Here is a 12,784-nt window from a genome sequence, read left to right on the forward strand (position 1 = left end):
AGACCATTACAAAACATAGAAGCAACTCAAGGCAATTTATAAGAAATCTGACCACGCCTGTAAAACCAAAATTAACTGAAAATAAAAGTATTAGTACTTCACACGCAAACAAAAAAGATGGAATAGAAGAGACGAGAGTTAGACCTAAAAGTAAAATGTCTGCAAATCCAAAAAGGAGGATGCGAATTGAATCAGACCAGAGCTCTGCCCTCTCTAGAGACTTATTGGAAGAACTATGCAATTTGTCTACATATTCTGACAATGAAGCTGATGAAAGCTTGCGAGGTACTGCTGCTGACTTAACTAAGATGTCCACAAGCAGTGCAGATTCACCAATACCGACTAAAATAAAGAAACCGCTTTTAAAGAAAACAGGAGGCCAGAAAATCGTAAGCGGAGAGGCCTGGGAGAAAGAAAGAACAAGAGATGAGCATTCGATTGAAGGGAAAAGTGGCCTATTAGATTCTCACTTTAAGTCATCAAACGTACGTCGTTCTGTATTGAACCCGAAACATACAACTTCACATAGTCGCAATTCCTCTTTTGAATTGCATGAAGCTTCCCGAACTGCACTGCAGTCATCTTCTCAAAAGATCAAGATTGAAATTATTTTCAGAAACGAAACAGACGTTAACCTGAATCGTAGAAACATCATGTGCCTACTGCATGCAGTACCAGCTCTACGGAACATCAAGTCAGATGACATCCGTATCGTTGAATATCTATTGGAAGATCGAGTGGACATTGTACTACTCCATATAAACTCCCAAGCAGTCCGCACAATGTTATTGTCTGCAAAGCAAGATCTCATGTGTTTGGGATTCGAGATCTCACTATATGATACAATAAGCAGACAAGGACTAAACGAGACATCTGACTCCAAAAGAATGAAAGAAATCTCGGAACAGAGTCGTGATGACTTGAGGAGACAGTTAAAAATCGAACCACTCCGAAGTGCAAAGAATGGGATTGACGCCACTAAGTCAAACAAGCATTAGCTCCTAAAAGAGAATAACGATGCTCCTGCAACCGTGATCTCGTGGAATACAAGGGGCTTCAGCCATTTATACAATGACTTTCCAGTAGATCTAACTGATAACTTTGCCATTTGTCTACAGGAAACCTGGCTGCGGGTGTCACCAATTAAAGACGGATATGTAACTCTGCTAAACCCAGCAGCAAAAAACAACAAGGGACGTCCATTTTCTGGGCTAATTACAATGATAAAATCAGGAACAAATTGGGAAGTAATTGGAAAATTCAATCCCAACAGCTATGTTCAAGGTACACTACTACAATTAATGAATGTTCACAGTAATAAAGAACACCTTTTGTTGTTGAATGTTTACTGGAATCCGACAAAAATCTCGGCCGATTCATTTATATCTGCAGTAATGCAAATAATTCACAGCCACCAAAGGACTTGCTTGGATCTTGCAATAATTTTGTGTGGTGACCTGAACATTTCCTGGTTTGATGAAAACAAGAATCTTATCGAAATTAACTCGATAGATGGATGCTCCAGAAATGAAAGAAGAACGCAATGGAACAAAGAACTGGAAGCTCGGGACTGTACGATGGCAAATGGACAAGTGAGAGGTGATATACCACCAAATTTCACCTGGGAAAACATGGGATACAAAAAGACCTTAGATTATTTCTGGACATCGAGAAATATGTTTGCATCTATTAACAACTTACAAATTATACCAACAACAAACAGTGATCATTACCCATTAGTAATGTCTTGGCCACTAAAACGTAAAAAGAAATGTGCGACCAATAGTCAAACACTTGAAGTAAATCACGGGCGAAATCGTCTAAGAATAAAAGAATATCAAATCATCAAAATGTCTAGCGCGATACAAGAAGCAAACAATGATATGGCTGATTCCCTAAATTACATACCGCTGCTACCAAGCCTGAAAGCAGGCCTTGTCGGAAAAGCATACCAGAATACCAACGAACACAAACATAGATGGAGCTGCACTCTGAAAACTCAAAAAAAGCAGCTCAGGAAAGACTTAAGGAAATTAAAAAACAGCATGGAGCGAATGCCCTGAGCCTATTAAAACAGAGAAAACAATATTATCGAAACTGGCTAAAATCTTTCTCTTACCAAAGAGATCAAGAGCGTGGTGAGGAAATGCTGGCATTAATTATAAAAAACAACTCCAGAGAAATATGGAAAATCCTAAACAAAGGAACAGTTAATCAGGACGCCCTACTATCAAATGGAGTGCCCGAAAATGACTGGGTAAAGCACTTTCAAATGGTCTTTACCGGAAAGGAACTGCCAGACCTTGTCGAAAGCAGAAATGATGATACAGCCTGGGACATAATTGAGTCCAGTGAAGACATTCTCATGGCCATATCAAAGCTAAAGACATCGAGAGCTGCTGGGCCAGACGGTATTAGTAATTCGCTGTTAAAAGAGCACAGATTAGCGTGGTCAAGATTCATTGAAAAGCTATTTGTGGTAATAGCTGACAGAAAACAGGTCCTGAGTTCATGGACTGAGGCAATAATTGTACCAGTATACAAGAAGGGCAGTCGGGACGACCCTGCCAACTATCGCCCGATTGCCCTCCTGGATACTATTGGCAAAGTGTTGGTGACATTTCTACAAAAAAAACTATCCGCATGGGCAAAAGAAGTCAATTTACCTGACGTCAGACAAACTGGATTTACAAAGGGCATGGGAACAGAGAACAACCTTGCCCTAGTAAATCTGTTAAAACTCGAGGCCCTAAACAAGAAAGAGCAATTATTCATGGTATTCATCGACTTACAGCAAGCGTTCGATTCAATTAATCGAAACAAATTATGGGAGAAGCTGGCAAATAGAAATTGCCCAAACGCACTGTTACAACCAATAAAGGCATTACACTCCAATACAACAATCAGAGTAAGACTAACAGGGTAATTCATAGAATTTCGCAGAAAAGTGTCGCAAGCGGCTGGCGCAGAGTGTCCGCGTGCGATTGTCTGCGCCAGGCACGTGCGCTAAAACCGATTTCCGCGCACAGCGTATTCATGGATTTTAGGCTCCCAAACCAGCCGTGGCGCAGAGTATCGCAGCGACCCTGCAGCAGCGCCAGTAACGCCCCCAAGAACGCCCTCGCGCAAGGAAAAGCCATCAAAATCGCTAAATCATCGCAAAGGGCTGCGCTAACCCTGGACCAGTTTACAGGGCTGCCAAACAAGGAACGCAAAGCGGGTAACGTGCATATCAGGGGTACGCGTGAAGTTATACACGTGATTAGCCAGGGTGCCAGGGTACGTGTATTTCAGGGGTGCGCGGGAAGTTCAACACGCGATAGTCCAGGGAACGTGTATTACAGGGGTACGCGGGAAGTTCAACACGCGATAGTCCAGGGAACGTGAATTACAGGGGTACGCGGGAAGTTCAACACGCGATTGTCCAGGGAACGTGTATTACAGGGGTACGCGGGAAGTTCAACACGCGATTGTCCAGGGAACGTGTATTACAGGGGTACGCGGGAAGTCTTACATGCGATTAGCCAGGGCACGTGTAATACAGGGGTACGCGGGAATTATCACACGCGATTTGGCAGGGTACGTGAATTACAGGAGTGCGTGGGAATTATCACACGCCATTTTGCTGGGTACGTGTATTACAGGGGTGCGTGGGAATTATCACACGCGATTAGGCTGGGTGGGTCCTCACAGGTGTTCCCTGTACACCCTCCACGGCCCCTGCAGGCAGCCCACAAAACAGGGGACTACCCTGCACACCTGATCATGTCCCCCTGCACCCCCACCCCCCAGCCACCAGGGGCACCCACCACCAGGCCCCCACCCATGTCTCCTACCACCCCCACCCCCAGCAGTGCAGGGGCAGCCTCCACCAGGCCCCCACTCATGCCCGACTCATGTCTCCCACCACCCCCACCCCCCAGCACTGTGGGGCACCTGCCAGCAGGCCCCAACCCATGTCACCCACCACCCCCACCCCCCAGCAGTGCAGGGGCATCCTCCACCAGGCCCACACTCATGTCCCCTATCACCCCCACCCCCCCGCCACCAGGGGCACCCTCCACCAGGCCCCCACTCATGTCTCCCAGCGTGCTACGTGTATTTCAGGGGTGCGCGGGAAGTTCCACTCGCGAATAGCCTGGGCGCGTGCATTTCAGGGGTGCGCGGGAAGTTCCACACGCAAATAGCCTGGGCGCATGCATTTCAGTGGTGCGCGGGAAGTTTTACACGCGACTTCAGCAGGGTACGTGTATTTCAGGGGTGCACGGGAATTCTCACACGCGATTTGGCTTGGTACGTGTATTACAGGGGTGCGTGGGAAGTTACACACGCGATTAGGCTGGGTGGGTCCTCACAGGTGTTCCCTGTACACCCTCCACGGCCCCTGCAGGCAGCCCACAAAACAGGGGACTACCCTGCACACCTGCTCATGTCACCCACCACCCCCACCCCCCAGTCACCAGTGGCAGCCTCCACCAGGCCCCCACTCATGTCTCCCACCACCCCCACCCCCCAGCAGTGCAGGGGCAGCCTCCACCAGGCACCCACCCATGTCTCCCACCACCCCCACACCCCAGCAGTGCAGGGGCACCCTCCACCAGGCCCCCACTCATGTCCCCTATCACCCCCACCCCCCCGCCACCAGGGGCACCCTCCACCAGGCCCCCATCCATGTCTCCCACCACCCCCACCCCCCAGCAGTGCAGGGGCAGCCTCCACCAGGCCCCCACTCATGTCTCCCACCACCCCCACCCCCCAGCAGCAGTGCAGGGGCAGCCTCCACCAGGCCCCCACTCATGTCTCCCACCACCCCCACACACCAGCAGTGCAGGGGCACCCTCCACCAGGCCCCCACTCATGTCTCCCACCACCCCCAACCCCCCAGTCACCAGGGGCAGCCTCCACCAGGCCCCCACTCATGTCTCCCACCACCCCCACCCCCCTGCCACCATGGGCAGCCCCCACCAGGCCCCCACTCATGTCTCCCACCACCCCCACCCCCCAGCAGTGCAGGGTCAACCTCCACCAGGCCCCCACTCATGTCTCCCACCACCCCCACCCCCCAGCAGTGCAGGGGCACCCTCCACCAGGCACCCACTCATGTCTCCCACCACCCCCACACCCCAGCAGTGCAGGGGCAGCCTCCACCAGGCCCCCACTCATGTCTCCCACCACCCCCACCCCCCTGCCACCATGGGCAGCCCCCACCAGACCCCCACTCATGTCTCCCACCACCCCCACCCCCCAGCAGTGCAGGGGCAGCCTCCACCAGGCCCCCACTCATGTCTCCCACCACCCCCACCCCCCAGCAGTGCAGGGGCAGCCTCCACCAGGCCCCCACTCATGTCTCCCACCACCCCCACCCCCCAGCAGTGCAGGGGCAGCCTCCACCAGGCCCCCACTCATGTCTCCCACCACCCCCACCCCCCAGCAGTGCAGGGGCAGCCTCCACCACGACACCAACTTCCCTGGCACTGAAGCTGGTGCCCCTCTGCCTCCTTGGCCGGGGGTTGGCACTGGTGCCACCTGTTGTAGTGGCCGACATGGCAACCCCAGAGGCAGGAGTGGGTGGGCAAGTGGGTCCTGGGGCAGGGCTGTGGGGCGACGGAAAATCAGTCGGGAGCCTTTGGTTCCAGCAGGGGTGGTCACAGCAACAGCACCCCTGGCTGATGTGCAGGCAGCAAATGGCAGGGCACGTGGCCAGCAGGCAGTCAGGCAGCAGCAGATGGCAGGTGGGAGCGTGCTCAGGGCTCTGGGGGGCAGTAATTTGGCCCCCTGGGCAGGAGCGTGGTCTTCCGTGTGTGAACGCGTGGCCAGCTTGATACGAGTGATTTTGCACGCGAAAATCAAACACGTCTGCATGTAAATCGACGTGCACGCGTAGGAAAATGTTGCGTGACACGTCCCAGTGTCAAAGCGTGTAATAGTTGAAAATGGACCTACACGCAGAAGTGACAAAGCGTGTGATTGGTGAAAAAGGACCTACACGCAGAAGTGACAAAGCGTGTGATTGGTGAAAAAGGACCTACACGCAGAAGTGACAAAGCGTGTGATTGGTGGCAATGGCCCTAGCACGTACACGCTGCGTAAGTGACGCTGTACGTGTGGGCCTGTATATAAGGTACGTGTAGAACACCATTTCCTTGTACGTGCTTTTCGTGGAGAGCGAGTGGGTGAATTCTGTACTCCTTGTCGTTTCACACGCGATTTACTTCACGGCGTTTCCAGTTCGTACTCCCTGTTACCTCTGACAGCTTTTTCTCTTTTTACTCTTGTACTGGTTTACCTGGGCCTGTTCCCTCAAACAGTGCCCCCTTCTACTGTTGTCCTGTCTCCTCAGACAGCGTACAAATCTTCTTTTGGCGGGGGTGTTGCCAACCAAACGCGCTCATTTTTCACGCTCTTTTACCTGGCAGACGGTGAGTCACGCACGTATCTAACTTCTGTGCTTGCCCCGTGTGTAGCCTACCCCTTCAGAGGTCATTCTAGGCTGCGTGTGACACGCATACGTTCATTCTTGTGTTACTGGGTGCCACAGCGTAGTGCAGGTTTTTCTTTCTGCACACGTGGTCTAGGAGGGGTTGCGTGCACGTCATCTCCCTTTTTTGGGCCTCCTGTGCGTTGCGTGACCCGTCATCTTTCCCCAGGGGTTACATTCAGCCTTGCTAGAGCACTAGGGTACAATTACCATCTGGTACCCAACCCCTTTGACCCCCAATTGCCCAGGACAATAGTCTACATCCACTCCCATACGCACATTAATATCAGTGCCATGGCTGGGAGGCGAGGATTCCGTAAGGGTGGCAAAGGTGGAAGAGCCACAAGTGGTGGCCGTGGTGGATCCGGAAGGGGACGTGGTCGTAACTTGCAGGGTGAGCCTGTCCCCCCATGTGTGGAGGACCAGTCAAGGGCACCCATAATCCCCCCCCTTCCTCCCCTCCCCCCCTCCCATTGAGGCTGATGTGGCTGACACCATCCATGCTCAGCCCTTGTTGGACCAGCCCATTGTGGCACCAGACCTGGCTGACTCCATGGCTGACTTCCAGGTCAGCAGGGCTACGACACGTGCGCTGGTGCACGTTGATGCCATCATGCCACATGGATCTGGGGCAGCAAGGTCATCTGCTGCCCCAAGTAGGCAGGGGGGAGAGCCTGCAGGGGCAGCTGCGCCTCCATCCACCCCAGCTCTCACACACCCAGCCAGGACAGTGTCGGTCCTAGTCCATCCTGCTGACATTCCCCCTGACACCATTACACTAGAGCCAATGCCTGCACCAACTCCCATGCTGAGTGTGCAATCCCACACACCTGATACAGAGCCCACCAGGGCTCCTGCCCCTAGTGTCCAGAGCGGCGCAGGACACTCAGGATCACCACCACCTTCCAAGCGGAAGAGGAAGAGTGCTCGTCCGGCACAGGCTGATGCCCCAGACACGGCTACACAGTCCGGCCCGTCCAGGAAGCCCAGCTTCACGGATGACGAACTGAATGCACTTGTCCAGTATGTGTCCGGACATGATAACGAGATGGTCATTGTTGCAGGATCCAAGACCACACCTGCACAACGCCAGGCACACTGGCAGACCGTTGCGGACATCGTAAGTGCCCTTGGAATCGTGAGGCGCACAGCCAATGATTGCTATAAGCGCTGGAATGACCTAAAGCGCAGGGCAAAGAAGAAGCTGGCCTCAAGTCATGCCGCAACTCTAGTGACTGGAGGTGGGTCTCCAGTATTAGACATGGAACTCACTCCACATGAGTCAGTCGCTGGGACCTACGTCACGGAGGAACAGATCCAAGGCGTGGGAGATCTGGCTGATTACGAGGCATTGTCCGGTGAGTGCACATGCATGTGTGTGTCATCCATGTGCATGGTGTGTGTGTGAGGGCATCTGTTTGTGTGCCAGGTGAGAGTGTGTGCGCCTGAGTCGTATGGGTCAGCCATGTGCTTCATGCAATACATCCTGCGCAGCTGCATTTGCCCATTGCAGTATCCCTTCTGCCAACAGTAGACATCTAGCCCAACAGCACCCCAGTTGCCCTTGTAGTGTCACCTTGCCACAACATTGTTGCTTATTTTTCTATGTTCAATCAGACAGATTGTTTGCATTCCACCACTTATACTAGGCATTCCTCAGTCCTCTGGTCACATGTCTGGCATGGCTATGGTAAAGTGGAGTGACTTTGTTACCTGGATATCATATGTTCACACATGTCCCTGTGCAATTGGACCATATTGGACTGGCAGCTCCAGGTGAAAAATCAGACCTGTTTGAATTAGAAAAGCTATTGCATGCGGGAACTGGACTGAATGAATAAGTGCTGCCCTCCTCTCCATCTACACTCAATAGCAATGGTACATGGCAGCTGTGTGATGGCATGTGTGTGTCACCTGGCAATCACAGGCCAATGTGTGATGCCACTGCCAGGCAGCATGCAGAAAATGTGTTCATCTTCCATCTTTGTGTCATGAGTGTGTGCCATTTGCCTGCCCTTCATACGCAGTGAGGGTGCATGCATGGGAGGGTCTTAGTCATGTGGGACATGTGTCAATCAAGTACTGGTTCTCTTGCTTCTCAGCCCTCATTGTGTGCCATGGTGCTAATGCGTGTTTCCATTTCTTTGTCATTATGTCATTGCAGGGGAAGACGCACCTGATACTGCTGGGGTTGTGGAGATGGTGCAGAGCCAGGAGGGGTCCGAGGGCCGACCAACCACCAGTGAGGGACGTGGTGTGCTGGTGGGTGAGAACCCACAAGTGCTGCAGGTCGTGCTCTCAAGGGGTGTCTCTGGCTGCACCTCCCCCGAGCTGTACTCAGCTGTTGACTCGGATGATGAGACCTACGTGCCGTCGCAGGTGAGTGTTCCAGGGAGGGATTCTGTTCTGTCCCACCCACCTGCACCAGGGTCAGAACCCTCAATGGGGATGTCAGTGTTGGCAGCTAGGCCTTTGGTGGTTACGGATGCAGGGTCACACTCCGCGACATCTGATCCTGTTCCTGGGCCAGCAGATCAGAGGGGGAATGCAGTCCTGCAGCCTCAGGCAGTGCCGGCACAGCAAGGCGCAGTCCGCCTTGCCCCAGACAGGTGTGGTGCCCGCCGACGTGGTGGCCGTACGCCACCTGGCAATACCGCATGGGAGCAATCCATTTACGGTATGGCTACCCAACAGGCAGCATCATCCAAGATGATGGCTCAGGCCATGGATAGGGTGGCCACTTCCATTGTCCCCCCTGAAAGGCTGATGGAGAGACTAGAGCAGGCAACCAACTCCATCTGCCAGTCACACAGGGAGGACATGTTGGCGTCCAACAGGGACAGGCGGGCGGCACTGGCGACTCTGCAGGAGTCCATCTCCATAGAGTCCCAGGGCCACAGGGAAGCCCTGAGGCAGGAGCTACATCAACTCAGGACGACTCTTGTTGAGCTTGAGGCTTCAACACACCAAAGGACAGAACAGCAGCTGGAGCGTCTCACCCGTACGCTCTCAGCTGAGATGCAAGCAACGAGGGCGGAGGTCCGGGCATCCCGTGAGTTGTTGCATGGGGACCTCCGCACCCTCATCCTCCAGAACGAGACCTACCACACCCGCATGCTTGCAGCCATGGAGGAACAGAGTAGGGCCTTGCGTGGGCTGCCTCCCATAGTGCAACCACCTCCGGATGCAGCTGCACAGGGTGATAATAGCGACAGCAGTGATACTCCCACAATAGGGTAGCCGTGTGGGCCATGAGCCCATGGAGGTGTTTTTTTTCCCAGGATCCACACAGGTGGGTTTTGGTGTGCACCCTGACCTCGGACCTCCTGGGTGGCCTCCCCAACCCCCCCGGGCCCTTTAATGGCCATTTTTTATTTTTTTTTATTTTTATTTTTATATTTTTCCCAATTTTTTTGGGACAATTTGTCGGCTCCGTGGTTCCTGTGGGCATACGCTGCATTGTGGCTGGGCACATGCAGGCTTGTCATGTATTAGGTTCAGATGCCTGGGTTTGAGTCACACACACCCCTCCTGCTTCCCGTTTCCATGGGCTTGCAAAGGGTGTGCCCAAGTGACATTGAAGTACATGGTGACATCAGACTCCCACTACATGTGTGGGTAGTCTAGTCAATACTGTGTATACATTCCTAGTGCATATTGCTGTTGTGTTGTACACTGCATGTTGCATTGATGTGTAACTCATCATCTGTGTCTGCCTCCCAATTTGCAGGTCCCTACCTCATGTCTACACAAGGCCCTCTAGTCTGGAGATGGGGTCCTTGTTGGCAGCAGTGCACCTACAACTCTACATGGCGCCAACACTGTTCAGTTGGAAGTGGTGGGAGTGCAGGCATTTCCAGGTGGTGAGACTACTGATTTATCACATTAGTGAAGTCATGTCAATGGTAGTACCTGCTCAAGTTTTTGTTGGTCCTGCATTACAGTGAGTATTTCAGGTGTAGCAAGTTTCAATTGGGGACACTGTACATCGCAACACTTGTCATGTTGTGGGGATTACTTTGTTTACCTGCACATAGCATGACATGGCACGGTGTGTTGTGTGGCGGTGCTGGGGATGGGTTGGGTGACATGGCACTGTCCTCTTGTTGCATTTAGCAAGTGGGTATTCATTTTAGCTGCTTGAATGTGTTTCTTCACAACACTGCATTGGTGGTGTGTGTGGGTAGGGATGCACACATTGTAACACTTCCAGGTGAACAATCTCAGGCTGATATGCTTTTCACGGTTGAATCTCCAGACATTCATGGAATGTGCCAGGCCAGTGTGCAGTCCACAGGGGTGTGATTACTATGTGAAGTAATTAGCCACTAGCTGTGTACGGGCTGCCTCCCCCGTGCCCTTTCCCCTCCCATGCGCAGCGGCTGTGCATGTGGTTGGGGATGTGGGGCCACCACCATGTCCACGGCCAGGCCCCGGCGTGTTGCAACGTTGTGCAGGACACATGCTGCCACTATGATCCTGCACACTACTGGGGGAGCGTATAACAGCTGCCCGCCAGAACGGTCAAGGGAGCGAAAGCGTGACTTTAGCACTCCGAATGTGCGCTCCACTATGCCCCGGGTTGTAATGTGGGCTGTGTTATATCTTACCTCGGGTGGCGTGGTGGGGTTCCGAATTGGCGTCATCATGTGGGGGCTGAGAGGGTAGGCACTGTCCCCTGTGGAGGTGGTGATTGGTATCATTGGTGGGGTTGTGACCTTGCTCAGTATCCAACATGCATGCATGTGCAGTGGCATACATACTCACCAAGCAGCCATGTATCGCCATGCCGCCCAGCATCTAGGTCCCGGCATAGGGTGGACATTCGGTAAATGAAGCTGTCTTGGGTGGAGCCGGGATAGTTTGCATATACTGAGGTGATGATTCCCTTGGCATTACATACTACCTGCACGTTGATGGAATGCCAGTGCTTGCGGTTCCTATAGATGTGCTCAGATGCCCTGGGGGGACGTAGAGCCACATGGGTGCAGTCGATGGCACCTAGCACTTTGGGGAATCGTGCCACACCGTAAAAATCCAGGGCTGCAGCATGCCTTTCTGCAGGTGTTCTGGGCAGGTATATGTGCCTGCGGACTGATGGGCGTGCAGTGATGATGTTCAAGACCTGGTGTAGGCAGCGTGACTGGGTGGCCTGTGACACCCCACCCACTATGGCACTTGTCCGCTGAAATGATCCAGTGGCTAAGAAGTGCAGTACATTGAGGACCTTCTCCAGGGGGCTGAGTGCTTGGGAGCACAGGGTGGGTGATGTGAGGTCATCCTCCCACTTACTCACCAGGTCCAGTATTATGTGTGGTGGAAACCTGTACCTTCCATACACCTGGTCATCAGGCATCCCGAAAAGGCTGGTTCTGGGTGTGAATATTCTGGCCCTGACTATCCTCCTCCTCCTCCTTTGGTAGCCCACTGCCACTGCTGCTAGGAACGGTATGTTCATCCTGGCGTCTGGCTTGTTATTGTTAAAGTGCGCAAATTTTTGCTTTGCGCGTGTTCTAGGCGAGCGTGTGACCCGCGCACCCCTGGAATCCAGTTCCCAGTCCATTAGCGTGTGGATATTCACACGCACCACGGGATACAGCGTGTGACCCGCGCACCCCTGGAATCCAGTTCCCAGTCCAATAGCGTGTGGAAATTCACACGCACCACGGGATACAGCGTGTGACCCGCGCACCCCTGGAATCCAGTTCCCAGTCCAATAGCGTGTGGAAATTCACACGCACCACGGGATACAGGTTCGCTGATGTACTTGCGTGTGTAAGTGCCCGCGCACCCATTAAATACACGTACATAGGCCAATCGCGTGTACGCGCACTTTTGTCCAATTACACGCGATGACACTCTGACGTGCAGTATTTCCACGTGTGCCCCGTCATCACGTGCTGAGTGGGGAACACCCGTGCGGGTCACGTCACAGACGCGCTTACGCGCTGAGGGACTCTGGTCCAATAGAATCGCGTATGCGTGCTGACGCGCTTACGCGCTAAGGGCCTTTCCTCGGATTTCACGCTGACGTGCAGGATTTTCACGTGCCAAATCACTCCGTATCAAGCTGGCCACGCGAAAACACACGGAAGACCACGCTCCTGCCCAGAAGGCCGAGTTACTGCCCCCCAGTGCCCCGAGCAGCCTCCCACGTGCCATCTGCTGCTGCCTGCCTGCCTGCCTGCTGCCACCGTGCCCTGCCATTTGGTGCCTGCACATCAGCCATCTGCAGGGGTCCAGTTGCTGTGTCCACCCCTGCTGGAACTGAAGACTCCCGACTGGGATTACATCGCTCCACAGCCC

Source organism: Ambystoma mexicanum, chromosome 8, assembly GCF_040938575.1.
Source record: "Ambystoma mexicanum isolate Mex_15411 chromosome 8, UKY_AmexF1_1, whole genome shotgun sequence".
Taxonomy (NCBI): Eukaryota; Metazoa; Chordata; class Amphibia; order Caudata; family Ambystomatidae; genus Ambystoma; species Ambystoma mexicanum.